Source organism: Octopus bimaculoides, chromosome 5 (genome assembly GCF_046866305.1).
Source record: "Octopus bimaculoides isolate indiv1 chromosome 5, ASM4686630v1, whole genome shotgun sequence".
In the NCBI taxonomy this organism is placed as follows: Eukaryota; Metazoa; Mollusca; class Cephalopoda; order Octopoda; family Octopodidae; genus Octopus; species Octopus bimaculoides.
In genome coordinates, this window is record NC_142932.1 from 79,270,868 (window position 1) to 79,298,034 (window position 27,167).

The 27,167-nt window shown below is 38.5% G+C and overlaps 1 long non-coding RNA gene and 7 other non-coding genes across 8 annotated transcripts in view; 7 read left to right on the forward strand and 1 right to left on the reverse strand.

Moving 5' to 3' along the window:
* Positions 1-3,145, reverse strand: part of LOC149135614 (uncharacterized) — a 33,279-nt gene extending 30,134 nt beyond the window's left edge. Inside the window, exon 1 of the long non-coding RNA XR_016241926.1 lies at positions 2,371-3,145. This is a non-coding gene — a long non-coding RNA (uncharacterized LOC149135614). The remainder of the gene's footprint in view (positions 1-2,370) is intronic.
* Positions 2,377-2,674, forward strand: LOC149135615 (signal recognition particle RNA). Its single transcript, XR_016242054.1, has one exon.
* Positions 3,146-6,794: 3,649 nt separating the features above from the next.
* Positions 6,795-7,092, forward strand: LOC149135616 (signal recognition particle RNA). The gene has a single exon (XR_016242051.1).
* Positions 7,093-10,634: 3,542 nt separating this feature from the next.
* LOC149135617 (signal recognition particle RNA) lies at positions 10,635-10,932 on the forward strand. Its single transcript, XR_016242055.1, has one exon.
* A 4,110-nt stretch (positions 10,933-15,042) lies between these two features.
* On the forward strand, positions 15,043-15,340 carry LOC149135618 (signal recognition particle RNA). Its single transcript, XR_016242059.1, has one exon.
* A 4,083-nt stretch (positions 15,341-19,423) lies between these two features.
* Positions 19,424-19,721, forward strand: LOC149135619 (signal recognition particle RNA). Its single transcript, XR_016242052.1, has one exon.
* Positions 19,722-23,042: 3,321 nt separating this feature from the next.
* On the forward strand, positions 23,043-23,340 carry LOC149135620 (signal recognition particle RNA). The gene has a single exon (XR_016242056.1).
* Positions 23,341-26,403: 3,063 nt separating this feature from the next.
* On the forward strand, positions 26,404-26,701 carry LOC149135621 (signal recognition particle RNA). Its single transcript, XR_016242060.1, has one exon.
* The last annotated feature ends 466 nt before the right edge of the window (positions 26,702-27,167 follow it).

A 27,167-nucleotide genomic window follows, 5' to 3' on the forward strand; every position in this document is an offset into this window, starting at 1 on the left:
ACAAGAACATTGCCATTGACAGCCTAACCCTTCTCAATGTTTCAAATGCCGCAGGCTTGAAGAGACAGTTCACTGACAGGTCCTGATACTTAAAGATTTTGTTCCATTTGACTATGGAAGCAGTAACCCTCCTATTTACTGCAGAATCCAGGATGTGGGAGGAAGCAAAGGAGTCACAGACTGTGACATCCCAGATGAAGCCTTTACCTCTTACCCAAGGGCAAAGAGTAAGATCATCTGGACTCTTCCGATCATTTCTGGAGAATTTTACAGAAGTAGAAAGTAGGCCACACCTTGAGATTGATCAGATTGATCAAGGAAAGAGCTGAAAGCTGCACCTGAGTGCAGATTGTCCCATACTAATCTTTGGTGAGGTTCAATTACCTTTAGGCTTTTTAAAAGCTGTTCAAGGTTAACCATCTTGGATCAAAAGATGGACTGAAAAGCTCAGTCAGTAATTGGGGCTCCAAGAGAGCAACTCACTGATTGATGGAGGAGGAACCGCAATAGAGGGGAAGCAATCTGTAAACAGGTTTAGTCTGCTGATGAGAAGCTGGATGGTTGAGGAGCCAGAGCATACATTTGGAACTGTTAATGCTAAGGCCCCTCCAACCAAGTTCTTCAGTCATTGTCCTTGCAGTTGCAAGGACCTTCTCAGGAGGATTCCCCCACCAAACAAGTAACATCAAGATACCAGATATTCAAGTTCAGGTCAGCTCCCATCCTGGTAACATTATCACACAAATAGAACAGGTCCACGTGGGTCACCCTATTGGATTCCAGCAGCAGATGGGATGAGGTGGTCAGCAAAGGAGAAGTAGGAGGGCTCCCGATAAGCTTGCCAAACAAAATGATAGATCTGTGGGATATTCTACCTTACTGCATGGAGGATGACACTTTGAATAATGGAATTGAAGGTATTCCTGAGGTCTAGTTTGAGGACTCAGAAGGAAGTTGGTGAAAGTTCTAGTGGCATGAACAGCAGCATCACAGCCTAGCTTTGTACCCACATGTAGCTGATAATGTATTATGAGTTGAGTAGGAGAAAATTCGGCAGACAAACAGTTAGAAACCAAGGACACATTTTACTGTGAGCTGTCACAGAGTACAACCACTACTATGGGGCAGATGTCATCATTGGGCTTGATGAGACCAAATAGTTTAACGCCTAAAAATAGGAGGCGAATGTAGGGAAGGACACTCGCGGACGAGAAAAAATTTATGAACCGTGTTTGGTTCTCCAAGAGCTCAAGACCAGTTGACAGGTTGATACCATCTTTGAGTTGTTGAGATCGCAAGCCATCAATCCTAGCACCAGAACCCGCCGGAAAGGATGCAATCGCCTTTTTGATGTTGTCGAAGGTGAAAACAGGTTGTAGAAAACCTGGTAGTTCGGGGCAGTGTAGATAGTCATCCGGAGGGGCCGGAGGATGCTTCTCCTACAGATGACTGAGGAAATCTGTTGTGTACTGGGCGAGGGAGGAAAGTGAGGTGAACAACCCCTTTAATGTCAAATTCGCTGAATTTGGCATTAACGGCCTTCTTCAAGTTTGGTGGTCGACTATTGTTTGGGGTTGTGTTGATCACCGACCTGAGATGAACATTGGTTGGGGTGGACTCGAACAGCTCCAACTGCCGTTTAAGAGAAGATGTGAAAGATCCAGTACTCACGTTCGTCACGTGGAGAGACACCAGAGCGAATAGGGACAGTTTCTGCCAATCCGAGGAGTTGTTGGATAGACGGACTTCGAGAGAACACAGACGCAACAAGTCCGTTTGTAGATATGCGATGTGTATCAGTATGTATTTATGCATAGGCTCCTACAAAATTTAAATCTTTTAAAAATTAATTCCGATATAATCGTAATCTATACATTCTGAAAGGTACTTGTAGAAAAATTTCATTAAAAATCCACATTTTCCTTAAAATTGGGGGGCACATCTTAAATGTATAATTAAAACATTTTCCTTTATTTTTAAATTAAATACAATACATAAAGGAAAGAAACACACTAATGAAAAGCCGTTATATGATTGACATTAGGTATTATTGCAACACTTAAATCTGAGTGGCATTTTTGTAGATGTTTTGGTTACGAAATTATCACCGGTGAGCAGCGTGCTAATGATTTGTCTTTCTTGTGTTTACCAAAACCTAATGAGCGAATGAAAACGAGGCTACTCACTCTGTGACGATATGAAATGTAAATAGAAAATAAGATTTAAATTTTAAATAGATAAAAAAAATAATAACTTTTTCTTTCGTTTGCATAAATGTGAAATCACAAAACAATAATAAAAAATTGAAATATAAAAATAACAACGCTTGAATAGATAAAGTTAGGTTTAAATAATTAAATTCGAACATACGTTATCGCTGGGAGTTGTGGCGTGCTCCTGTAATCTAGCTACTCGGAAGCTGGGTTGGTTGGCCGGTTTGAGGATGGGAGTCCTGGTAGTCGGTCTTCTATGGCGATCGGGTGTCCGCGCTAAGCTCGGCATCAATATGGTGCTGGAGAGGGAGCTCATCAGGACCAGGTTGTCTAAGGAGGGTCGCTTCGGCCCAGGGCGGAAACGCAGCAGGCAAAAGGCCCCGTGTCGAGCAGTAGTGGGATCGCGCCTGTGAATAGTCGTCGACTAGCAGCTTGTCCGATATAATTGAACACCAACCTTTTTATTTTTTTATTTCTTTGCATTATTCAAACTAAATATCTAGTTTTATTTCTTTTAGTTTCTTTTATTATGTAGCCAATTCTTGTTTTTATGCTTAGTAATTAATTTGTCATGGCCTACCGGCTTTGCTGGGATGTGGACGTTTAAATAATTGAATATATCATAAAATAAACGCAGCCATACATATGAGAACCTGCGGCCCTTCAAGTTTTTCTATATTAAACAATTCCATAATTATACCAGCTCTTTTATAACTCTGGTGTCATACACTACAATTAATCGGACTAAACCACATACAGTAACAAAATACGATGTTAATTTTTTCTTTTAGTCGTATAACCCGATTCGTGATGAACAATATCTCATGCACTTCACTAGTCGAAAAAGGTTGTCCATGCCTTCGCTACACTGCTGTACTAATTCATATTTATTTTAATCAAACTGGAGCCATTGCTGAGAAAACTCACCTCGTTACGATTCGTATTCATCATATAAAGGCACATAACTTAAATCAATTTACTTGCTACGCATTCAACAGTAAACTCCTCGATAACGAACGCAAACACACATACATACTTCTTATATCCCTCTCAAAACTATATTCAGACATTATTCTGACTTTTCCGGATTTATATTCATTCTTTAACTACGCCACCCTGCAAAACAATCTTCCACAGTGCTATTTATTTTCCATCCATTGACATACTGGAACTTAATTAACCTCATTCTCAAATAACAAAATACATCGCTGTGAGAATTCCACAAACAACGTAAACCACATGAATATGGGACGAAGTTTTGGAGTGGTGCCCTATACCTCTGTGGTAAAGAAAAGGCTAGTTCCCCACACCATCATTTTTCTGGAAATTAAATGAGAGAATTAGACAAAAGTAACATTTAGACGGACATATGAAATAGTAACTACTCTCCACCCATCCACTTTTCCTTTCCAAAAGTTTCCTTGGATTCTCATGTTTTCAACGACAGTGGTTTCGACTTTGTCTCCCATATCAAGTTAATAATAAAATATTTAATGTCTCCCTAACCCCTCCAATATTTTTGTTTAAAACTTTTTTCTCAAAATATTTTTGAAATGCCATGTAAAAATATCCATAGACTACGATTCTGGAGGGAAAATATTTCAATCCTTATTTTAAATGAACCCCTCTTTTGTGTTTGGAATACCCACCCCGACACCAACCTTCCTGAGATTTTTAATTCGTGCGTCCATCTGCGCGCAAGTAATATACATGCTGAACAATAACGAGCAGGTAGTGTTTGCTGGGCACGCTGGAAATAATAGCTAAATCTCTCTCAACCACCCTCCCCATACATTTTAGTTCTCATAGTCCTGACACACACCTAACGTCTTAAAATATTAAAGATACCTTGGACAAAATAATTCAAAATATATAGACGTACTGTGAATTCGATTCAAAATTTCAATGTTCTTTTCTAAATCCATCCCCTTCCTGCAGGTTTTAGGAATTAAGACACCGGCCTAACAGAAATGAGAATTCCATTCGCACACTTGTTGTCTTACAAATACCAGCTGCTTACCACCACTGCCACCAAAAAGTTAGGAAATTTTGTTCTCTTCCTTTTTATTAATGAGAAAGTGTAATTCTGCTTCCTTTGTCGTGGTGCTGACCAAGTTTGAAATAATTTTAATTTTGTAAAAAAAAAAAAAAGGGGGGGGGGCAATACATTCACCCATTTTTCGGTCGTCTTCAGAGGCCCACTTATGGTAAGGGAAGGCGTCTTTCTAATGGGAAACACAGTATTAACATAATAAGCTTTAGAAAGCCAGGCAAAATGCTTAGGAGCATTTCGTCCGCCTTTACGTTCTGAGTTCAAATTCCACTGATGTCAACTTTGCCTTTCATCCCTTTCAGAATCGATAAAATAAGTACCAGTTGAGCACTGGGGTCAATGATGTAAACGACTTACCCATTCCACCGAAATTGCTGGCCTTGTTCCAAAACTTGAAATAGTGTTGCACTACTGCCAATCTTTCTCCTAGCATGGAAACATTCGTTAGGTTGTTATGCAATTTTCAGTTTACTCGAAAATATTTCTGCTCTCGTAATAATGCAGTGATTCTCAAACTGACAAATACCGATCACCACCACCAAAATATTAGGGAAATATTTTATCCTCCGCCTCCTCTTTATCAATGAGAAAACAATACAATTCTTGTTTCCTCGCCATGGTTGGTGTTGGACAAGTTTTAAATATTCAAAATAATTTTCATTATATTTAATGTAGCGATCTGTCTATGCTTTTTTTTAGTCTTTACAACCTCTGGCCCTCCGCCCCTCTACGCCTTTCTCCACTTTTGAGAAAAACTACTACAGCATATCTTGGATGTGAATCAGTAGCGTAATTGGGAGTTGTAAGGAGGCGGTCCGCGCCGGGCGACGCTTTTATGGGGAAGGCACCTCTGGATCTGCTGTACGGGGTAGACGCGGAAAACTTAGGATTTGCCCTGGGTGGCACACACTCGAGCTACACCATTGATATGAATGGAATTTTAATAGCCAAGTGATGTGGGACCTTTTTAGTGTGTGTGTGTGGGGGGGGGGGGGGCAGGGACAACTTGAAAATCCTTAAGAACCCCTTACAGATTCATATAGATTTGTAATTGCTACGTTTTCCACTAAAAAATGATTCTTTAATTTTACAAATACACATTAAATCACTGTTTTCGTCTTGAGTGTTAAATACTGTTACTATTGGTTTTTAGAAATTTCGCTCGCATTTTCGTATATCGTAGATTGTATTGTCCACCGTGTCCTTTCCAAAACCACGGTAAATTGAAATTACATAACAGATCGAAAACTTTCACACTATTAGAAAGATTGGCGATGGTGCAATAGTTTTTCATAGGAAAGGCAGCCCCTCAATAGGTGGGTTTGTGAGGATTGAATAACAGGTGAACCAGTTGTAGTTGTTAGATCCATTTAGCACACTTATATGGATCAGTGTCTTATGCACTGATCCACATAACAGGCATATTTTTCTTCACTTCGGGACATGAGAGGGGAAAACTTCTAATGCAATCAATAGTCATACGGTTTAGTACCAATGACTACGACCAGCGAGTAGGTATTGGAAATAGACGTGATGATGAAGTATTGCGTCTATTTAGGAAATATGTAAGATTAAGGTTTACGTCAAGTCGTTCACGATTACTACAGATAACATGTAACACAGTGCAACTTATTGCCACGTCGGGGCGTCAGTGACTAAACCGTATCCTCAGCTAAACCTACCCGGTGATGAGGGTTGCTAAAAATTCACCAAGTTAAAAGCAAGACATGCCAAGGGGATAGATGACCCAAATATAGAATCAGTGACTAATAAAGTAATAGCAAGGCGACTTCAAAAATTCCGTGTCAATGGCCGGTGTCCGGTAAAATCACTGAAGTGAGGCTCACCCTTCAGCCTTTGTTTTAAGCATGTTTCTTGAAACCACAAATGTATCTACCGCAACATTCGCGGCATGACTGGGATCGACAAGCTTAGAAAACAGCCAAACTAGAAGGACAACTACGAGCACAAATTTTCACTGCGTGTGGATGCCTGAGAAGAGACAAAAACTAAGTGAGTCAGCCCCGATCGTAAATCGAATCGGAAGAGAACTCCAGGACCACTGTCCTTGTTCACTGTGAGAAAGGCACGAAGACGCAATGAATCGATTGTATCTGGACTTTCAATCAAAAGAATTGAAATATTTGTTCATTCAGGATTAGATTATCGAATACAATCTTCTCTTTTTTTCAGATGAAAGATTTGATCTAATGGAGATTTGGCTGTCTTTTCTAGCAGATGGATCGACCACATATAATCTGCGTGTTGCTATGGTAATTGTACTAAAGAGTTATCTGCCTTGTGTATCAAAATGACGTGTCTACGAATGAATATGAGGCTGTTGTCTCGTAACTATATATAATGATGAGAAAAGTGGAAAGAAATACTTTTTAAGTCAAGAAACAACTTTTGTTTTTGCTTTCTTTAGATGTGAAATCATTTTTAAAAAATAAATAAAAACATGGAAAACAGCAACGCTTGAACAGATGAAGTTAGGTTTAAATAATTAAATTTGAACATATGTCATTGCTGGGAGTTGTGGCGTGCTCCTGTAATCTAGCTACTCGGAAGCTGGGTTGGTTGGCCGGTTTGAGGATGGGAGTCCTGGTAGTCGGTCTTCTATGGCGATCGGGTGTCCGCGCTAAGCTCGGCATCAATATGGTGCTGGAGAGGGAGCTCATCAGGACCAGGTTGTCTAAGGAGGGTCGTATCGGCCCAGGGCGGAAACGCAGCAGGCAAAAGGCCCCGTGTCGAGCAGTAGTGGGATCGCGCCTGTGAATAGTCGTCGACTAGTAGCCTGTTCGATATAATTGAACACCAGCCTTTTTATTTTTTAAATATTTTTGCCTTTCATTTTAAATACACATTGGAAAAATTTTTTATTGTTCGTTTCTTTTATGTTAGGTATACAATCTTTTATTACTAATTCATAGGTGAAAGCGCACCTCGCTGTGATTTGAACTCATAACATAAAGGGACATAATTCAAAACATTACCTTGGTTGTCCTGATAACTCCCCATCACTGCGCCTACAAACCCACTATATTTTCTAAACTTCACTCTCAAAATCATATTCACACTATTTCTGCTTCACCGGACTACTATTCCTCTTTAACAAGACACTACAACATACTCTTAGAATGCGATGTCTAATCCATTCAATAGACTCAACTACAGTACAGCTAAAATGGGGGAAAAGCAATAACTTCTATCGCTGCTTTTGTTATTGTTACTGTCGCTGTTGCTTTTGTTATTGTTTTTGCTTCTGTGGTTTGTTGTTGGTCAAAAGAATTCGAACCATGTCCATCTCATTCATTCAGAAATAATCTACTCTGGTTTACATCAGTCTCTCTCTCTCTCTCTCTCTCTCTCTCTCTCTCTCTCTCTCTCCCTCTGCCAGTTTTTAAGGCCGTAGACTATAGTTCAGCGATATTTAGCTATTTCTATCAGGTCAAGTAACTATATAGAGATTGCTTCATATATTAGTTGCATTGATGTTGAAGTATACATCAACCCAGCATTAATTAATTTAGATTTGATATGGATCACCCTTTCTATCAAACATTGCAAACTGAGTGAATCATTATTTCCTTTGGATACCATTATGACCATGTAAGCCCACATGTTATGTCTTGAAAATGAGCGATCTCTCAATAGAGTGACATAGGTATATGATTTACATTTATAGAATTAAGTATCAGATTAAGAGAGAATTATTTTACAAATAAAACCTTATTTCAAAAATTAACTTCTTTCATTATTTATTATATGAACCCTCCTCTTCGTTAGTTTGGAAAATTATTTTGTTCCACTTTGTTTTTATGTTAATGCAGGAAATCAGTGTATTTTCTCTGTTACCATTGTATTTTATCAGTGGCTGTGTGTGTGAAATACAGTCTATTTACAACCGTTCATATTGAAACTATAGTAATAGCCCCTCAATGATAGACCTGCACCTGTGATCTTTGAGAGAGAACAGGTAACTGCTATTGTTGTAAAAGACCCATTCTCACCACATTACCGTTGCTTATTTAGGCCCAGGTCAGCCATTCTTGCTAGACAATGACAAAAGACTTTCCTACACGATCCATTCCGACCCCTGCGCTTTTTATCTAGGAATAGTACAATTAATACAGTTAGGTGAAGGATCTCTTCGTACCATGTTAAACAATACTACCTGTTTCATGGTCGAGTGGTCACTGACTAAACCGGCTCCCTCATTTGAATAGCTTGTTGTCTTGTGAGAAGGGTATCAAGATACCCAGCAAGAGTAAAAAGAAGACCTGTCGAAGGACGGATGAACTTCCAGTGGGTTAATAGCCATCCAGTTGGGTAAAGCAATGGTAAATTACTCCAGTATCTATGCCAAGAAAATGTAATGAGAGTCAAAGCAAAACAACTTTGTGGCTTCGTCCGATAGAACTCGCGTTTAATCTGAATGACTTTCTTTGAAGTATCATGAATGTGTTGCAAAACTGTACTATACTTGGTCGGCCCGAGGCTATAGTAGAAGACACTTGCCCAAGGTGCCACTCAGTGAGACTGAACCCGGAACCATGTGGTTGGTAAGCAAACTACTTGCCACAGGAACCACATTTTCTAGTATATCCTTCTACATTAAAGTGCTGGGGTGCAATTTGAGAGACTTGACTACTGTTTCTAGCAGGTCAGGCGATCAAATACAGGTTAACTTTGATTTTCTTTTGTTCCTAGTTACATTGAGTGTCACAATTCATGTTCCAGACAACTCATATACACGCTGGAAAATTATTCACGCATTGAAAACATTGTTGGTTCACGATACGTATAAAGCAAAAAATCAAGAAAAGGGCATTTGATGAGAATGGCTAATTCAAATATAATTTTAATACAATTAATACAACAAATAGAACTTTATTTGTGTCATCAAAACATAATTTTCTCTATTTCTTTAAACACAATAGCGTTAAACAAATAAACGAAAAAAAACACAAAAACTTGTGTAACCACCATAAATTACCATTTAGTTGCTGAGTAGTTCCAAGCGAACCCGATGCATCAAATATAAGATCAGTCGCATAGTAGAAGTTACCAACCCATATTTTTAGGGTACTACTAAAGCAGCACGGTCCCGAACGCGCTAGCTAGTCTTGAGTGGTCGATCCTAACCCTAACCCTAACCCTGTCCCTAACCCTAACCCTATCCCTAACCCGCGTGTGCAAATGAATACGTGTTTAGGGTTAGGGTTAGGGTTAGGAATAGGGTTAGGGTTAGGATCGACCACTCACAACTAGCTAGCGCGGACGCGCGACTGCGCGTTCGGGACCGTGCTGCTTTAGTAGTACCATTTTTAGGAACTGTAAGCCCTAAAATTTAGGGTTGGTATCGAATACAGGCCCAGCTTCTCATTTACCTAGCAATTTCTCGTTTACATTATTCTTTACATTCATCTACAATAGATAAGAAACCTACAAATAATAATTGAAATTCCTAAATAATAATTGAAAAGTAAAGATGATTACTATTTCTATAACATTTAACCCAATAATCCAAATATAAATATATTTTAAAGAACCATTTGTTTTTCTTTTGCAAAATATATTCCTTTTTCACTGAATTAACTATTTTAAATTATGTAAATTTAAGCACGCACATTTAATTAGCATCATGCAATTATTGACTAGTAACAAGACCACAAAAATGAACGTCACTTAATTAAAGAACATTTAAAAGTATCTTAATTAAAATCTCCTTAACAGTACAAATTGGTAGCGAAGTCGTTAACAATTGGTATATTCCACTAAGACTACCGAAATTAATCTCATTTATTGGTTCAAAAGGGAGTATACGGAACAATATTTACATTTCCACAACTCCGTCTAAAAATAAGTAATGAAAACAGTTAGGATTCAAGGTTACAAAGGATAAAGATCAACGCTTCATATGCTTCATCCTTAACTACCTGAACCATAGAAATTCTGGGAATGGATAGTCGGTAAGGCAGTTTTAGCACCCATAGAATGTATCATTTCTTTTTGGAGATAGGATGTAATTTGCAGAAGACAGAGTAACCACTTCCTCCGCTTCTATCAACCCTTGCGAGACAACATACAAATCGTGATGATTAAAAGCAGGAATATAATTTGTCTCCCTTGTGTTTTCTATAATTAATGAGTGAAGCAGAACGAGGCTGTTCTCACTCTGTGACAATATGAAATGTAAATAGAAAATAAGATTTACATTTTAAAATAAATCAAGAAGCAATTTTTGTTTTTGCTTTCTATAGATGTGAAATCATAAAAAATTTAAAAAATTAAAAATATGGAAAACAGCAACGCTTGAACAGATGAAGTTAGGTTTAAATAATTAAATTCGAACGTTTGCCATCGCTGGGAGTTGTGGCGTGCTCCTGTAATCTAGCTACTCGGAAGCTTGGTTGGTTGGCCGGTTTGAGGATGGGAGTCCTGGTAGTCGGTCTTCTATGGCGATCGGGTGTCCGCGCTAAGCTCGGCATCAATATGGTGCTGGAGAGGGAGCTCATCAGGACCAGGTTGTCTAAGGAGGTTCGTATCGGCCCAGGGCGGAAACGCAGCAGGCAAAAGGCCCCGTGTCGAGCAGTAGTGGGATCGCGCCTGTGAATAGTCGTCGACTAGCAGCTTGTCCGATATAATTGAACACCAACTTTTTATTTCTTTGCATTATTCAAACTAAATATCTAGTTTTATTTCTTTTAGTTTCTTTTATTATGTAGCCAATTCTTGTTTTTATGCTTAGTAATTAGTTTGTCATGGCCTACCGGCTTTGCTGGGATGTGGACGTTTAAATAATTGAATATATCATAAAATAAACGCAGCCATACATATGAGAACCTGCGGCCCTTCAAGTTTTTCTATATTAAACAATTCCATAATTATACCAGCTCTTTTATAACTCTGGTGTCATACACTACAATTAATCGGACTAAACCACATACAGTAACAAAATACGATGTTAATTTTTTCTTTTAGTCGTATAACCCAATTCGTGATGAACAATATCTCATGCACTTCACTAGTCGAAAAAGGTTGTCCATGCCTTCGCTACACTGCTGTACTAATTCATATTTATTTTAATCAAACTGGAGCCATTGTTGAGAAAACTCACCTCGTTACGATTCGTATTCATCATATAAAGGGACATAACTTAAATCAATTTACTTGCTACGCATTCAACAGTAAACTCCTCGATAACTAACGCAAACACACATACATACTTCTTATATACCTCTCAAAACTATATTCAGACATTATTCTGACTTTTCCGGATTTATATTCATTCTTTAACTACGCCACCCTGCAAAACAATCTTCCACAGTGCTATTTATTTTCCATCCATTGACATACTGGAACTTAATTAACCTCATTCTCAAATAACAAAATACATCGCTGTGAGAATTCCACAAACAACGTAAACCACATGAATATGGGACGAAGTTTTGGAGTGGTGCCCTATACCTCTGTGGTAAAGAAAAGGCTAGTTCCCCACACCATCATTTTTCTGGAAATTAAATGAGAGAATTAGACAAAAGTAACATTTAGACGGACATATGAAATAGTAACTACTCTCCACCCATCCACTTTTCCTTTCCAAAAGTTTCCTTGGATTCTCATGTTTTCAACGACAGTGGTTTCGACTTTGTCTCCCATATCAAGTTAGTAATAAAATATTTAATGTCTCCCTAACCCCTCCAATATTTTTGTTTAAAACTTTTTTCTCAAAATATTTTTGAAATGCCGTGTAAAAATATCCATAGACTACGATTCTGGAGGGAAAATATTTCAATCCTTATTTTAAATGAACCCCTCTTTTGTTTTTGGAATACCCACCCCGACACCAACCTTCCTGAGATTTTTAATTCGTGCGTCCATCTGCGCGCAAGTAATATACATGCTGAACAATAACGAGCAGGTAGTGTTTGCTGGGCACGCTGGAAATAACAGCTAAATCTCTCTCAACCACCCTCCCCATACATTTTAGTTCTCATAGTCCTGACACACACCTAACGTCTTAAAATATTAAAGATACCTTGGACAAAATAATTCAAAATATATAGACGTACTGTGAATTCGATTCAAAATTTCAATGTTCTTTTCTAAATCCATCCCCTTCCTGCAGGTTTTAGGAATTAAGACACCGGCCTAACAGAAATGAGAATTCCATTCGCACACTTGTTGTCTTACAAATACCAGCTGCTTACCACCACTGCCACCAAAAAGTTAGGAAATTTTGTTCTCTTCCTTTTTATTAATGAGAAAGTGTAATTCTGCTTCCTTTGTCGTGGTGCTGACCAAGTTTGAAATAATTTTAATTTTGTAAAAAAAAAAAAAGGGGGGGGGGGCAATACATTCACCCATTTTTCGGTCGTCTTCAGAGGCCCACTTATGGTAAGGGAAGGCGTCTTTCTAATGGGAAACACAGTATTAACATAATAAGCTTTAGAAAGCCAGGCAAAATGCTTAGGAGCATTTCGTCCGCCTTTACGTTCTGAGTTCAAATTCCACTGATGTCAACTTTGCCTTTCATCCCTTTCAGAATCGATAAAATAAGTACCAGTTGAGCACTGGGGTCAATGATGTAAACGACTTACCCATTCCACCGAAATTGCTGGCCTTGTTCCAAAACTTGAAATAGTGTTGCACTACTGCCAATCTTTCTCCTAGCATGGAAACATTCGTTAGGTTGTTATGCAATTTTCAGTTTACTCGAAAATATTTCTGCTCTCGTAATAATGCAGTGATTCTCAAACTGACAAATACCGATCACCACCACCAAAATATTAGGGAAATATTTTATCCTCCGCCTCCTCTTTATCAATGAGAAAACAATACAATTCTTGTTTCCTCGCCATGGTTGGTGTTGGACCAGTTTTAAATATTCAAAATAATTTTCATTATATTTAATGTAGCGATCTGTCTATGCTTTTTTTTAGTCTTTACAACCTCTGGCCCTCCGCCCCTCTACGCGTTTCTCCACTTTTGAGAAAAAACTACTAAAGCATATCTTGGATGTGAATCAGTAGCGTAATTGGGAGTTGTAAGGAGGCGGTCCGCGCCGGGCGACGCTTTTATGGGGAAGGCACCTCTGGATCTGCTGTACGGGGTAGACGCGGAAAACTTAGGACTTGCCCTGGGTGGCACACACTCGAGCTACACCATTGATATGAATGGAATTTTAATAGCCAAGTGATGTGGGACCTTTTTAGTGTGTGTGTGTGTGGGGGGGGGGCAGGGACAAATTGAAAATCCTTAAGAACCCCTTACAGATTCATATAGATTTGTAATTGCTACGTTTTCCACTAAAAAATGATTCTTTAATTTTACAAATACACATTAAATCACTGTTTTCGTCTTGAGTGTTAAATACTGTTACTATTGGTTTTTAGAAATTTCGCTCGCATTTTCGTATATCGTAGATTGTATTGTCCACCGTGTCCTTTCCAAAACCACGGTAAATTGAAATTACATAACAGATCGAAAACTTTCACACTATTAGAAAGATTGGCGATGGTGCAATAGTTTTTCATAGGAAAGGCAGCCCCTCAATAGGTGGGTTTGTGAGGATTGAATAACAGCTGAACCAGTTGTAGTTGTTAGATCCATTTAGCACACTTATATGGATCAGTGTCTTATGCACTGATCCACATAACAGGCATATTTTTCTTCACTTCGGGACATGAGAGGGGAAAACTTCTAATGCAATCAATAGTCATACGGTTTAGTACCAATGACTACGACCAACGAGTAGGTATTGGAAATAGACGTGATGATGAAGTATTGCGTCTATTTAGGAAATATGTAAGATTAAGGTTTACGTCAAGTCGTTCACGATTACTACAGATAACATGTAACACAGTGCAACTTATTGCCACGTCGGGGCGTCAGTGACTAAACCGTATCCTCAGCTAAACCTACCCGGTGATGAGGGTTGCTAAAAATTCACCAAGTTAAAAGCAAGACATGCCAAGGGGATAGATGACCCAAATATAGAATCAGTGACTAATAAAGTAATAGCAAGGCGACTTCAAAAATTCCGTGTCAATGGCCGGTGTCCGGTAAAATCACTGAAGTGAGGCTCACCCTTCAGCCTTTGTTTTAAGCATGTTTCTTGAAACCACAAATGTATCTACCGCAACATTCGCGGCATGACTGGGATCGACAAGCTTAGAAAACAGCCAAACTAGAAGGACAACTACGAGCACAAATTTTCACTGCGTGTGGATGCCTGAGAAGAGACAAAAACTAAGTGAGTCAGCCCCGATCGTAAATCGAATCGGAAGAGAACTCCAGGACCACTGTCCTTGTTCACTGTGAGAAAGGCACGAAGACGCAATGAATCGATTGTATCTGGACTTTCAATCAAAAGAATTGAAATATTTGTTCATTCAGGATTAGATTATCGAATACAATCTTCTCTTTTTTTCAGATGAAAGATTTGATCTAATGGAGATTTGGCTGTCTTTTCTAGCAGATGGATCGACCACATATAATCTGCGTGTTGCTATGGTAATTGTACTAAAGAGTTATCTGCCTTGTGTATCAAAATGACGTGTCTACGAATGAATATGAGGCTGTTGTCTCGTAACTATATATAATGATGAGAAAAGTGGAAAGAAATACTTTTTAAGTCAAGAAACAACTTTTGTTTTTGCTTTCTTTAGATGTGAAATCATTTTTAAAAAATAAATAAAAACATGGAAAACAGCAACGCTTGAACAGATGAAGTTAGGTTTAAATAATTAAATTTGAACATATGTCATCGCTGGGAGTTGTGGCGTGCTCCTGTAATCTAGCTACTCGGAAGCTGGGTTGGTTGGCCGGTTTGAGGATGGGAGTCCTGGTAGTCGGTCTTCTATGGCGATCGGGTGTCCGCGCTAAGCTCGGCATCAATATGGTGCTGGAGAGGGAGCTCATCAGGACCAGGTTGTCTAAGGAGGTTCGTATCGGCCCAGGGCGGAAACGCAGCAGGCAAAAGGCCCCGTGTCGAGCAGTAGTAGGATCGCGCCTGTGAATAGTCGTCGACTAGCAGCTTGTCCGATATAATTGAACACCAACTTTTTTATTTCTTTGCATTATTCAAACTAAATATCTAGTTTTATTTCTTTTAGTTTCTTTTATTATGTAACCAATTCTTGTTTTTATGCTTAGTAATTAATTTGTCATGGCCTACCGGCTTTGCTGGGATGTGGACGTTTAAATAATTGAATATATCATAAAATAAACGCAGCCATACATATGAGAACCTGCAGCCCTTCAAGTTTTTCTATATTAAACAATTCCATAATTATACCAGCTTTTTAATAACTCTGGTGTCATACACTACAATTAATCGGACTAAACCACATACAGTAACAAAATACGATGTTAATTTTTTCTTTTAGTCGTATAACCCGATTCGTGATGAACAATATCTCATGCACTTCACTAGTCGAAAAAGGTTGTCCATGCCTTCGCTACACTGCTGTACTAATTCATATTTATTTTAATCAAACTGGAGCCATTGCTGAGAAAACTCACCTCGTTACGATTCGTATTCATCATATAAAGGGACATAACTTAAATCAATTTACTTGCTACGCATTCAACAGTAAACTCCTCGATAACGAACACAAACACACACATACATATTCAGACATTATTCTGACTTTTCCGGATTTATATTCATTCTTTAACTACGCCACCCTGCAAAACAATCTTCCACAGTGCTATTTATTATCCATCCATTGACATACTGGAACTTAATTAACCTCATTCTCAAATAACAAAATACATCGCTGTGAGAATTCCACAAACAACGTAAACCACATGAATATGGGACGAAGTTTTGGAGTGGTGCCCTATACCTCTGTGGTAAAGAAAAGGCTAGTTCCCCACACCATCATTTTTCTGGAAATTAAATGAGAGAATTAGACAAAAGTAACATTTAGACGGACATATGAAATAGTAACTACTCTCCACCCATCCACTTTTCCTTTCCAAAAGTTTCCTTGGATTCTCATGTTTTCAACGACAGTGGTTTCGACTTTGTCTCCCATATCAAGTTAATAATAAAATATTTAATGTCTCCCTAACCCCTCCAATATTTTTGTTTAAAACTTTTTTCTCAAAATATTTTTGAAATGCCGTGTAAAAATATCCATAGACTACGATTCTGGAGGGAAAATATTTCAATCCTTATTTTAAATGAACCCCTCTTTTGTGTTTGGAATACCCACCCCGACACCAACCTTCCTGAGAGTTTTAATTCGTGCGTCCATCTGCGCGCAAGTAATATACATGCTGAACAATAACGAGCAGGTAGTGTTTGCTGGGCACGCTGGAAATAACAGCTAAATCTCTCTCAACCACCCTCCCCATACATTTTAGTTCTCATAGTCCTGACACACACCTAACGTCTTAAAATATTAAAGATACCTTGGACAAAATAATTCAAAATATATAGACGTACTGTGAATTCGATTCAAAATTTCAATGTTCTTTTCTAAATCCATCCCCTTCCTGCAGGTTTTAGGAATTAAGACACCGGCCTAACAGAAATGAGAATTCCATTCGCACACTTGTTGTCTTACAAATACCAGCTGCTTACCACCACTGCCACCAAAAAGTTAGGAAATTTTGTTCTCTTCCTTTTTATTAATGAGAAAGTGTAATTCTGCTTCCTTTGTCGTGGTGCTGACCAAGTTTGAAATAATTTTAATTTTGTAAAAAAAAAAAGTGGGGGGGGGCAATGCATTCACCCATTTTTCGGTCGTCTTCAGAGGCCCACTTATGGTAAGGGAAGGCGTCTTTCTAATGGGAAACACAGTATTAATATAATAAGCTTTAGCACGCCAGGCAAAATGCTTAGGAGCATTTCGTCCGCCTTTACGTTCTGAGTTCAAATTCCACTGATGTCAACTTTGCCTTTCATCCCTTTCAGAATCGATAAAATAAGTACCAGTTGAGCACTGGGGTCAATGATGTAAACGACTTACCCATTCCACCGAAATTGCTGGCCTTATTCCAAAACTTGAAATAGTGTTGCACTACTGCCAATCTTTCTCCTAGCATGGAAACATTCGTTAGGTTGTTATGCAATTTTCAGTTTACTCGAAAATATTTCTGCTCTCGTAATAATGCAGTGATTCTCAAACTGACAAATACCGATCACCACCACCAAAATATTAGGGAAATATTTTATCCTCCGCCTCCTCTTTATCAATGAGAAAACAATACAATTCTTGTTTCCTCGCCATGGTTGGTGTTGGACAAGTTTTAAATATTCAAAATAATTTTCATTATATTTAATGTAGCGATCTGTCTATGCTTTTTTTTAGTCTTTACAACCTCTGGCCCTCCGCCCCTCTACGCGTTTCTCCACTTTTGAGAAAAAACTACTAAAGCATATCTTGGATGTGAATCAGTAGCGTAATTGGGAGTTGTAAGGAGGCGGTCCGCGCCGGGCGACGCTTTTATGGGGAAGGCACCTCTGGATCTGCTGTACGGGGTAGACGCGGAAAACTTAGGACTTGCCCTGGGTGGCACACACTCGAGCTACACCATTGATATGAATGGAATTTTAATAGCCAAGTGATGTGGGACCTTTTTAGTGTGTGTGTGGGGGGGGGGGGCAGGGACAAATTGAAAATCCTTAAGAACCCCTTACAGATTCATATAGATTTGTAATTGCTACGTTTTCCACTAAAAAATGATTCTTTAATTTTACAAATACACATTAAATCACTGTTTTCGTCTTGAGTGTTAAATACTGTTACTATTGGTTTTTAGAAATTTCGCTCGCATTTTCGTATATCGTAGATTGTATTGTCCACCGTGTCCTTTCCAAAACCACGGTAAATTGAAATTACATAACAGATCGAAAACTTTCACACTATTAGAAAGATTGGCGATGGTGCAATAGTTTTTCATAGGAAAGGCAGCCCCTCAATAGGTGGGTTTGTGAGGATTGAATAACAGGTGAACCAGTTGTAGTTGTTAGATCCATTTAGCACACTTATATGGATCAGTGTCTTATGCACTGATCCACATAACAGGCATATTTTTCTTCACTTCGGGACATGAGAGGGGAAAACTTCTAATGCAATCAATAGTCATACGGTTTAGTACCAATGACTACGACCAGCGAGTAGGTATTGGAAATAGACGTGATGATGAAGTATTGCGTCTATTTAGGAAATATGTAAGATTAAGGTTTACGTCAAGTCGTTCACGATTACTACAGATAACATGTAACACAGTGCAACTTATTGCCACGTCGGGGCGTCAGTGACTAAACCGTATCCTCAGCTAAACCTACCCGGTGATGAGGGTTGCTAAAAATTCACCAAGTTAAAAGCAAGACATGCCAAGGGGATAGATGACCCAAATATAGAATCAGTGACTAATAAAGTAATAGCAAGGCGACTTCAAAAATTCCGTGTCAATGGCCGGTGTCCGGTAAAATCACTGAAGTGAGGCTCACCCTTCAGCCTTTGTTTTAAGCATGTTTCTTGAAACCACAAATGTATCTACCGCAACATTCGCGGCATGACTGGGATCGACAAGCTTAGAAAACAGCCAAACTAGAAGGACAACTACGAGCACAAATTTTCACTGCGTGTGGATGCCTGAGAAGAGACAAAAACTAAGTGAGTCAGCCCCGATCGTAAATCGAATCGGAAGAGAACTCCAGGACCACTGTCCTTGTTCACTGTGAGAAAGGCACGAAGACGCAATGAATCGATTGTATCTGGACTTTCAATCAAAAGAATTGAAATATTTGTTCATTCAGGATTAGATTATCGAATACAATCTTCTCTTTTTTTCAGATGAAAGATTTGATCTAATGGAGATTTGGCTGTCTTTTCTAGCAGATGGATCGACCACATATAATCTGCGTGTTGCTATGGTAATTGTACTAAAGAGTTATCTGCCTTGTGTATCAAAATGACGTGTCTACGAATGAATATGAGGCTGTTGTCTCGTAACTATATATAATGATGAGAAAAGTGGAAAGAAATACTTTTTAAGTCAAGAAACAACTTTTGTTTTTGCTTTCTTTAGATGTGAAATCATTTTTAAAAAATAAATAAAAACATGGAAAACAGCAACGCTTGAACAGATGAAGTTAGGTTTAAATAATTAAATTTGAACATATGTCATCGCTGGGAGTTGTGGCGTGCTCCTGTAATCTAGCTACTCGGAAGCTGGGTTGGTTGGCCGGTTTGAGGATGGGAGTCCTGGTAGTCGGTCTTCTATGGCGATCGGGTGTCCGCGCTAAGCTCGGCATCAATATGGTGCTGGGGAGGGAGCTCATCAGGACCAGGTTGTCTAAGGAGGGTCGTATCGGCCCAGGGCGGAAACGCAGCAGGCAAAAGGCCCCGTGTCGAGCAGTAGTGGGATCGCGCCTGTGAATAGTCGTCGACTAGTAGCCTGTTCGATATAATTGAACACCAGCCTTTTTATTTTTTAAATATTTTTGCCTTTCATTTTAAATACACATTGGAAAAATTTTTTATTGTTCGTTTCTTTTATGTTAGGTATACAATCTTTTATTACTAATTCATAGGTGAAAGCGCACCTCGCTGTGATTTGAACTCATAACATAAAGGGACATAATTCAAAACATTACCTTGGTTGTCCTGATAACTCCCCATCACTGCGCCTACAAACCCACTATATTTTCTAAACTTCACTCTCAAAATCATATTCACACTATTTCTGCTTCACCGGACTACTATTCCTCTTTAACAAGACACTACAACATACTCTTAGAATGCGATGTCTAATCCATTCAATAGACTCAACTACAGTACAGCTAAAATGGGGGAAAAGCAATAACTTCTATCGCTGCTTTTGTTATTGTTACTGTCGCTGTTGCTTTAGTTATTGTTTTTGCTTCTGTGGTTTGTTGTTGGTCAAAAGAATTCGAACCATGTCCATCTCATTCATTCAGAAATAATCTACTCTGGTTTACATCAGTCTCTCTCTCTCTCTCTCTCTCTCTCTCTCTCTCTCTCTCTCTCTCTCTCTCTCTCTCTCTCTCTCTCTGCCAGTTTTTAAGGCCGTAGACTATAGTTCAGCGATATTTAGCTATTTCTATCAGGTCAAGTAACTATATAGAGATTGCTTCATATATTAGTTGCATTGATGTTGAAGTATACATCAACCCAGCATTAATTAATTTAGATTTGATATGGATCACCCTTTCTATCAAACATTGCAAACTGAGTGAATCATTATTTCCTTTGGATACCATTATTTTGTTCCACTTTGTTTTTATGTTAATGCAGGAAATCAGTGTATTTTCTCTGTTACCATTGTATTTTATCAGTGGCTGTGTGTGTGAAATACAGTCTATTTACAACCGTTCATATTGAAACTATAGTAATAGCCCCTCAATGATAGACCTGCACCTGTGATCTTTGAGAGAGAACAGGTAACTGCTATTGTTGTAAAAGACCCATTCTCACCACATTACCGTTGCTTATTTAGGCCCAGGTCAGCCATTCTTGCTAGACAATGACAAAAGACTTTCCTACACGATCCATTCCGACCCCTGCGCTTTTTATCTAGGAATAGTACAATTAATACAGTTAGGTGAAGGATCTCTTCGTACCATGTTAAACAATACTACCTGTTTCATGGTCGAGTGGTCACTGACTAAACCGGCTCCCTCATTTGAATAGCTTGTTGTCTTGTGAGAAGGGTATCAAGATACCCAGCAAGAGTAAAAAGAAGACCTGTCGAAGGACGGATGAACTTCCAGTGGGTTAATAGCCATCCAGTTGGGTAAAGCAATGGTAAATTACTCCAGTATCTATGCCAAGAAAATGTAATGAGAGTCAAAGCAAAACAACTTTGTGGCTTCATCCGATAGAACTCGCGTTTAATCTGAATGACTTTCTTTGAAGTATCATGAACGTGTTGCAAAACTGTACTATACTTGGTCGGCCCGAGGCTATAGTAGAAGACACTTGCCCAAGGTGCCACTCAGTGAGACTGAACCCGGAACCATGTGGTTGGTAAGCAAACTACTTGCCACAGGAACCACATTTTCTAGTATATCCTTCTACATTAAAGTGCTGGGGTGCAATTTGAGAGACTTGACTACTGTTTCTAGCAGGTCAGGCGATCAAATACAGGTTAACTTTGATTTTCTTTTGTTCCTAGTTACATTGAGTGTCACAATTCATGTTCCAGACAACTCATATACACGCTGGAAAATTATTCACGCATTGAAAACATTGTTGGTTCACGATACGTATAAAGCAAAAAATCAAGAAAAGGGCATTTGATGAGAATGGCTAATTCAAATATAATTTTAATACAATTAATACAACAAATAGAACTTTATTTGTGTCATCAAAACATAATTTTCTCTATTTCTTTAAACACAATAGCGTTAAACAAATAAACGAAAAAAAACAAAAAAAACTTGTGTAACCACCATAAATTACCATTTAGTTGCTGAGTAGTTCCAAGCGAACCCGATGCATCAAATATAAGATCAGTCGCATAGTAGAAGTTACCAACCCATATTTTTAGGGTACTACTAAAGCAGCACGGTCCCGAACGCGCTAGCTAGTCTTGAGTGGTCGATCCTAACCCTAACCCTATCCCTAACCCGCGTGTGCAAATGAATACGTGTTTAGGGTTAGGGTTAGGGTTAGGATCGACCACTCACAGCTAGCGCGGACGCGCGACTGCGCGTTCGGGACCGTGCTGCTTTAGTAGTACCATTTTTAGGAACTGTAAGCCCTAAAATTTAGGGTTGGTATCGAATACAGGCCCAGCTTCTCATTTACCTAGCAATTTCTCGTTTACATTATTCTTTACATTCATCTACAATAGATAAGAAACCTACAAATAATAATTGAAATTCCTAAATAATAATTGAAAAGTAAAGATGATTACTATTTCTATAACATTTAACCCAATAATCCAAATATAAATATATTTTAAAGAACCATTTGTTTTTCTTTTGCAAAATATATTCCTTTTTCACTGAATTAACTATTTTAAATTATGTAAATTTAAGCACGCACATTTAATTAGCATCATGCAATTATTGACTAGTAACAAGACCACAAAAATGAACGTCACTTAATTAAAGAACATTTAAAAGTATCTTAATTAAAATCTCCTTAACAGTACAAATTGGTAGCGAAGTCGTTAACAATTGGTATATTCCACTAAGACTACCGAAATTAATCTCATTTATTGGTTCAAAAGGGAGTATACGGAACAATATTTACATTTCCACAACTCCGTCTAAAAATAAGTAATGAAAACAGTTAGGATTCAAGGTTACAAAGGATAAAGATCAACGCTTCATATGCTTCATCCTTAACTACCTGAACCATAGAAATTCTGGGAATGGATAGTCGGTAAGGCAGTTTTAGCACCCATAGAATGTATCATTTCTTTTTGGAGATAGGATGTAATTTGCAGAAGACAGAGTAACCACTTCCTCCGCTTCTATCAACCCTTGCGAGACAACATACAAATCGTGATGATTAAAAGCAGGAATATAATTTGTCTCCCTTGTGTTTTCTATAATTAATGAGTGAAGCAGAACGAGGCTGTTCTCACTCTGTGACAATATGAAATGTAAATAGAAAATAAGATTTACATTTTAAAATAAATCAAGAAGCAATTTTTGTTTTTGCTTTCTATAGATGTGAAATCATAAAAAATTTAAAAAATTAAAAATATGGAAAACAGCAACGCTTGAACAGATGAAGTTAGGTTTAAATAATTAAATTCGAACGTTTGCCATCGCTGGGAGTTGTGGCGTGCTCCTGTAATCTAGCTACTCGGAAGCTTGGTTGGTTGGCCGGTTTGAGGATGGGAGTCCTGGTAGTCGGTCTTCTATGGCGATCGGGTGTCCGCGCTAAGCTCGGCATCAATATGGTGCTGGAGAGGGAGCTCATCAGGACCAGGTTGTCTAAGGAGGTTCGTATCGGCCCAGGGCGGAAACGCAGCAGGCAAAAGGCCCCGTGTCGAGCAGTAGTGGGATCGCGCCTGTGAATAGTCGTCGACTAGCAGCTTGTCCGATATAATTGAACACCAACTTTTTATTTCTTTGCATTATTCAAACTAAATATCTAGTTTTATTTCTTTTAGTTTCTTTTATTATGTAGCCAATTCTTGTTTTTATGCTTAGTAATTAGTTTGTCATGGCCTACCGGCTTTGCTGGGATGTGGACGTTTAAATAATTGAATATATCATAAAATAAACGCAGCCATACATATGAGAACCTGCGGCCCTTCAAGTTTTTCTATATTAAACAATTCCATAATTATACCAGCTCTTTTATAACTCTGGTGTCATACACTACAATTAATCGGACTAAACCACATACAGTAACAAAATACGATGTTAATTTTTTCTTTTAGTCGTATAACCCAATTCGTGATGAACAATATCTCATGCACTTCACTAGTCGAAAAAGGTTGTCCATGCCTTCGCTACACTGCTGTACTAATTCATATTTATTTTAATCAAACTGGAGCCATTGTTGAGAAAACTCACCTCGTTACGATTCGTATTCATCATATAAAGGGACATAACTTAAATCAATTTACTTGCTACGCATTCAACAGTAAACTCCTCGATAACTAACGCAAACACACATACATACTTCTTATATACCTCTCAAAACTATATTCAGACATTATTCTGACTTTTCCGGATTTATATTCATTCTTTAACTACGCCACCCTGCAAAACAATCTTCCACAGTGCTATTTATTTTCCATCCATTGACATACTGGAACTTAATTAACCTCATTCTCAAATAACAAAATACATCGCTGTGAGAATTCCACAAACAACGTAAACCACATGAATATGGGACGAAGTTTTGGAGTGGTGCCCTATACCTCTGTGGTAAAGAAAAGGCTAGTTCCCCACACCATCATTTTTCTGGAAATTAAATGAGAGAATTAGACAAAAGTAACATTTAGACGGACATATGAAATAGTAACTACTCTCCACCCATCCACTTTTCCTTTCCAAAAGTTTCCTTGGATTCTCATGTTTTCAACGACAGTGGTTTCGACTTTGTCTCCCATATCAAGTTAGTAATAAAATATTTAATGTCTCCCTAACCCCTCCAATATTTTTGTTTAAAACTTTTTTCTCAAAATATTTTTGAAATGTCGTGTAAAAATATCCATAGACTACGATTCTGGAGGGAAAATATTTCAATCCTTATTTTAAATGAACCCCTCTTTTGTTTTTGGAATACCCACCCCGACACCAACCTTCCTGAGAGTTTTAATTCGTGCGTCCATCTGCGCGCAAGTAATATACATGCTGAACAATAACGAGCAGGTAGTGTTCGCTGGGCACGCTGGAAATAACAGCTAAATCTCTCTCAACCACCCTCCCCATACATTTTAGTTCTCATAGTCCTGACACACACCTAACGTCATAAAATATTAAAGATACCTTGGACAAAATAATTCAAAATATATAGACGTACTGTGAATTCGATTCAAAATTTCAATGTTCTTTTCTAAATCCATCCCCTTCCTGCAGGTTTTAGGAATTAAGACACCGGCCTAACAGAAATGAGAATTCCATTCGCACACTTGTTGTCTTACAAATACCAGCTGCTTATCACCACTGCCACCAAAAAGTTAGGAAATTTTGTTCTCTTCCTTTTTATTAATGAGAAAGTGTAATTCTGCTTCCTTTGTCGTGGTGCTGACCAAGTTTGAAATAATTTTAATTTTGTAAAAAAAAAAAGGGGGGGGGGGCAATACATTCACCCATTTTTCGGTCGTCTTCAGAGGCCCACTTATGGTAAGGGAAGGCGTCTTTCTAATGGGAAACACAGTATTAACATAATAAGCTTTAGCACGCCAGGCAAAATGCTTAGGAGCATTTCGTCCGCCTTTACGTTCTGAGTTCAAATTCCACTGATGTCAACTTTGCCTTTCATCCCTTTCAGAATCGATAAAATAAGTACCAGTTGAGCACTGGGGTCAATGATGTAAACGACTTACCCATTCCACATAACAGGCATATTTTTCTTCACTTCGGGACATGAGAGGGGAAAACTTCTAATGCAATCAATAGTCATACGGTTTAGTACCAATGACTACGACCAACGAGTAGGTATTGGAAATAGACGTGATGATGAAGTATTGCGTCTATTTAGGAAATATGTAAGATTAAGGTTTACGTCAAGTCGTTCACGATTACTACAGATAACATGTAACACAGTGCAACTTATTGCCACGTCGGGGCGTCAGTGACTAAACCGTATCCTCAGCTAAACCTACCCGGTGATGAGGGTTGCTAAAAATTCACCAAGTTAAAAGCAAGACATGCCAAGGGGATAGATGACCCAAATATAGAATCAGTGACTAATAAAGTAATAGCAAGGCGACTTCAAAAATTCCGTGTCAATGGCCGGTGTCCGGTAAAATCACTGAAGTGAGGCTCACCCTTCAGCCTTTGTTTTAAGCATGTTTCTTGAAACCACAAATGTATCTACCGCAACATTCGCGGCATGACTGGGACCGACAAGCTTAGAAAACAGCCAAACTAGAAGGACAACTACGAGCACAAATTTTCACTGCGTGTGGATGCCTGAGAAGAGACAAAAACTAAGTGAGTCAGCCCCGATTGTAAATCGAATCGGAAGAGAGCTCCAGGACCACTGTCCTTGTTCACTGTGAGAAAGGCACGAAGACGCAATGAATCGATTGTATCTGGACTTTCAATCAAAAGAATTGAAATATTTGTTCATTCAGGATTAGATTATCGAATACAATCTTCTCTTTTTTTCAGATGAAAGATTTGATCTAATGGAGATTTGGCTGTCTTTTCTAGCAGATGGATCGACCACATATAATCTGCGAGTTGCTATGGTAATTGTACTAAAGAGTTATCTCCCTTATGTATCAAAATGACGTGTCTACGAATGAATATGAGGCTGTTGTCTCGTAACTATATATAATGATGAGAAAAGTGGAAAGAAATACTTTTTAAGTCAAGAAACAACTTTTGTTTTTGCTTTCTTTAGATGTGAAATCATTTTTAAAAAATAAATAAAAACATGGAAAACAGCAACGCTTGAACAGATGAAGTTAGGTTTAAATAATTAAATTTGAACATATGTCATCGCTGGGAGTTGTGGCGTGCTCCTGTAATCTAGCTACTCGGAAGCTGGGTTGGTTGGCCGGTTTGAGGATGGGAGTCCTGGTAGTCGGTCTTCTATGGCGATCGGGTGTCCGCGCTAAGCTCGGCATCAATATGGTGCTGGAGAGGGAGCTCATTAGGACCAGGTTGTCTAAGGAGGTTCGTATCGGCCCAGGGCGGAAACGCAGCAGGCAAAAGGCCCCGTGTCGAGCAGTAGTAGGATCGCGCCTGTGAATAGTCGTCGACTAGCAGCTTGTCCGATAGAATTGAACACCAACTTTTTTATTTCTTTGCATTATTCAAACTAAATATCTAGTTTTATTTCTTTTAGTTTCTTTTATTATGTAACCAATTCTTGTTTTTATGCTTAGTAATTAATTTGTCATGGCCTACCGGCTTTGCTGGGATGTGGACGTTTAAATAATTGAATATATCATAAAATAAACGCAGCCATACATATGAGAACCTGCGGCCCTTCAAGTTTTTCTATATTAAACAATTCCATAATTACACCAGCTTTTTTATAACTCTGGTGTCATACACTACAATTAATCGGACTAAACCACATACAGTAACAAAATACGATGTTAATTTTTTCTTTTAGTCGTATAACCCGATTCGTGATGAACAATATCTCATGCACTTCACTAGTCGAAAAAGGTTGTCCATGCCTTCGCTACACTGCTGTACTAATTCATATTTATTTTAATCAAACTGGAGCCATTGCTGAGAAAACTCACCTCGTTAC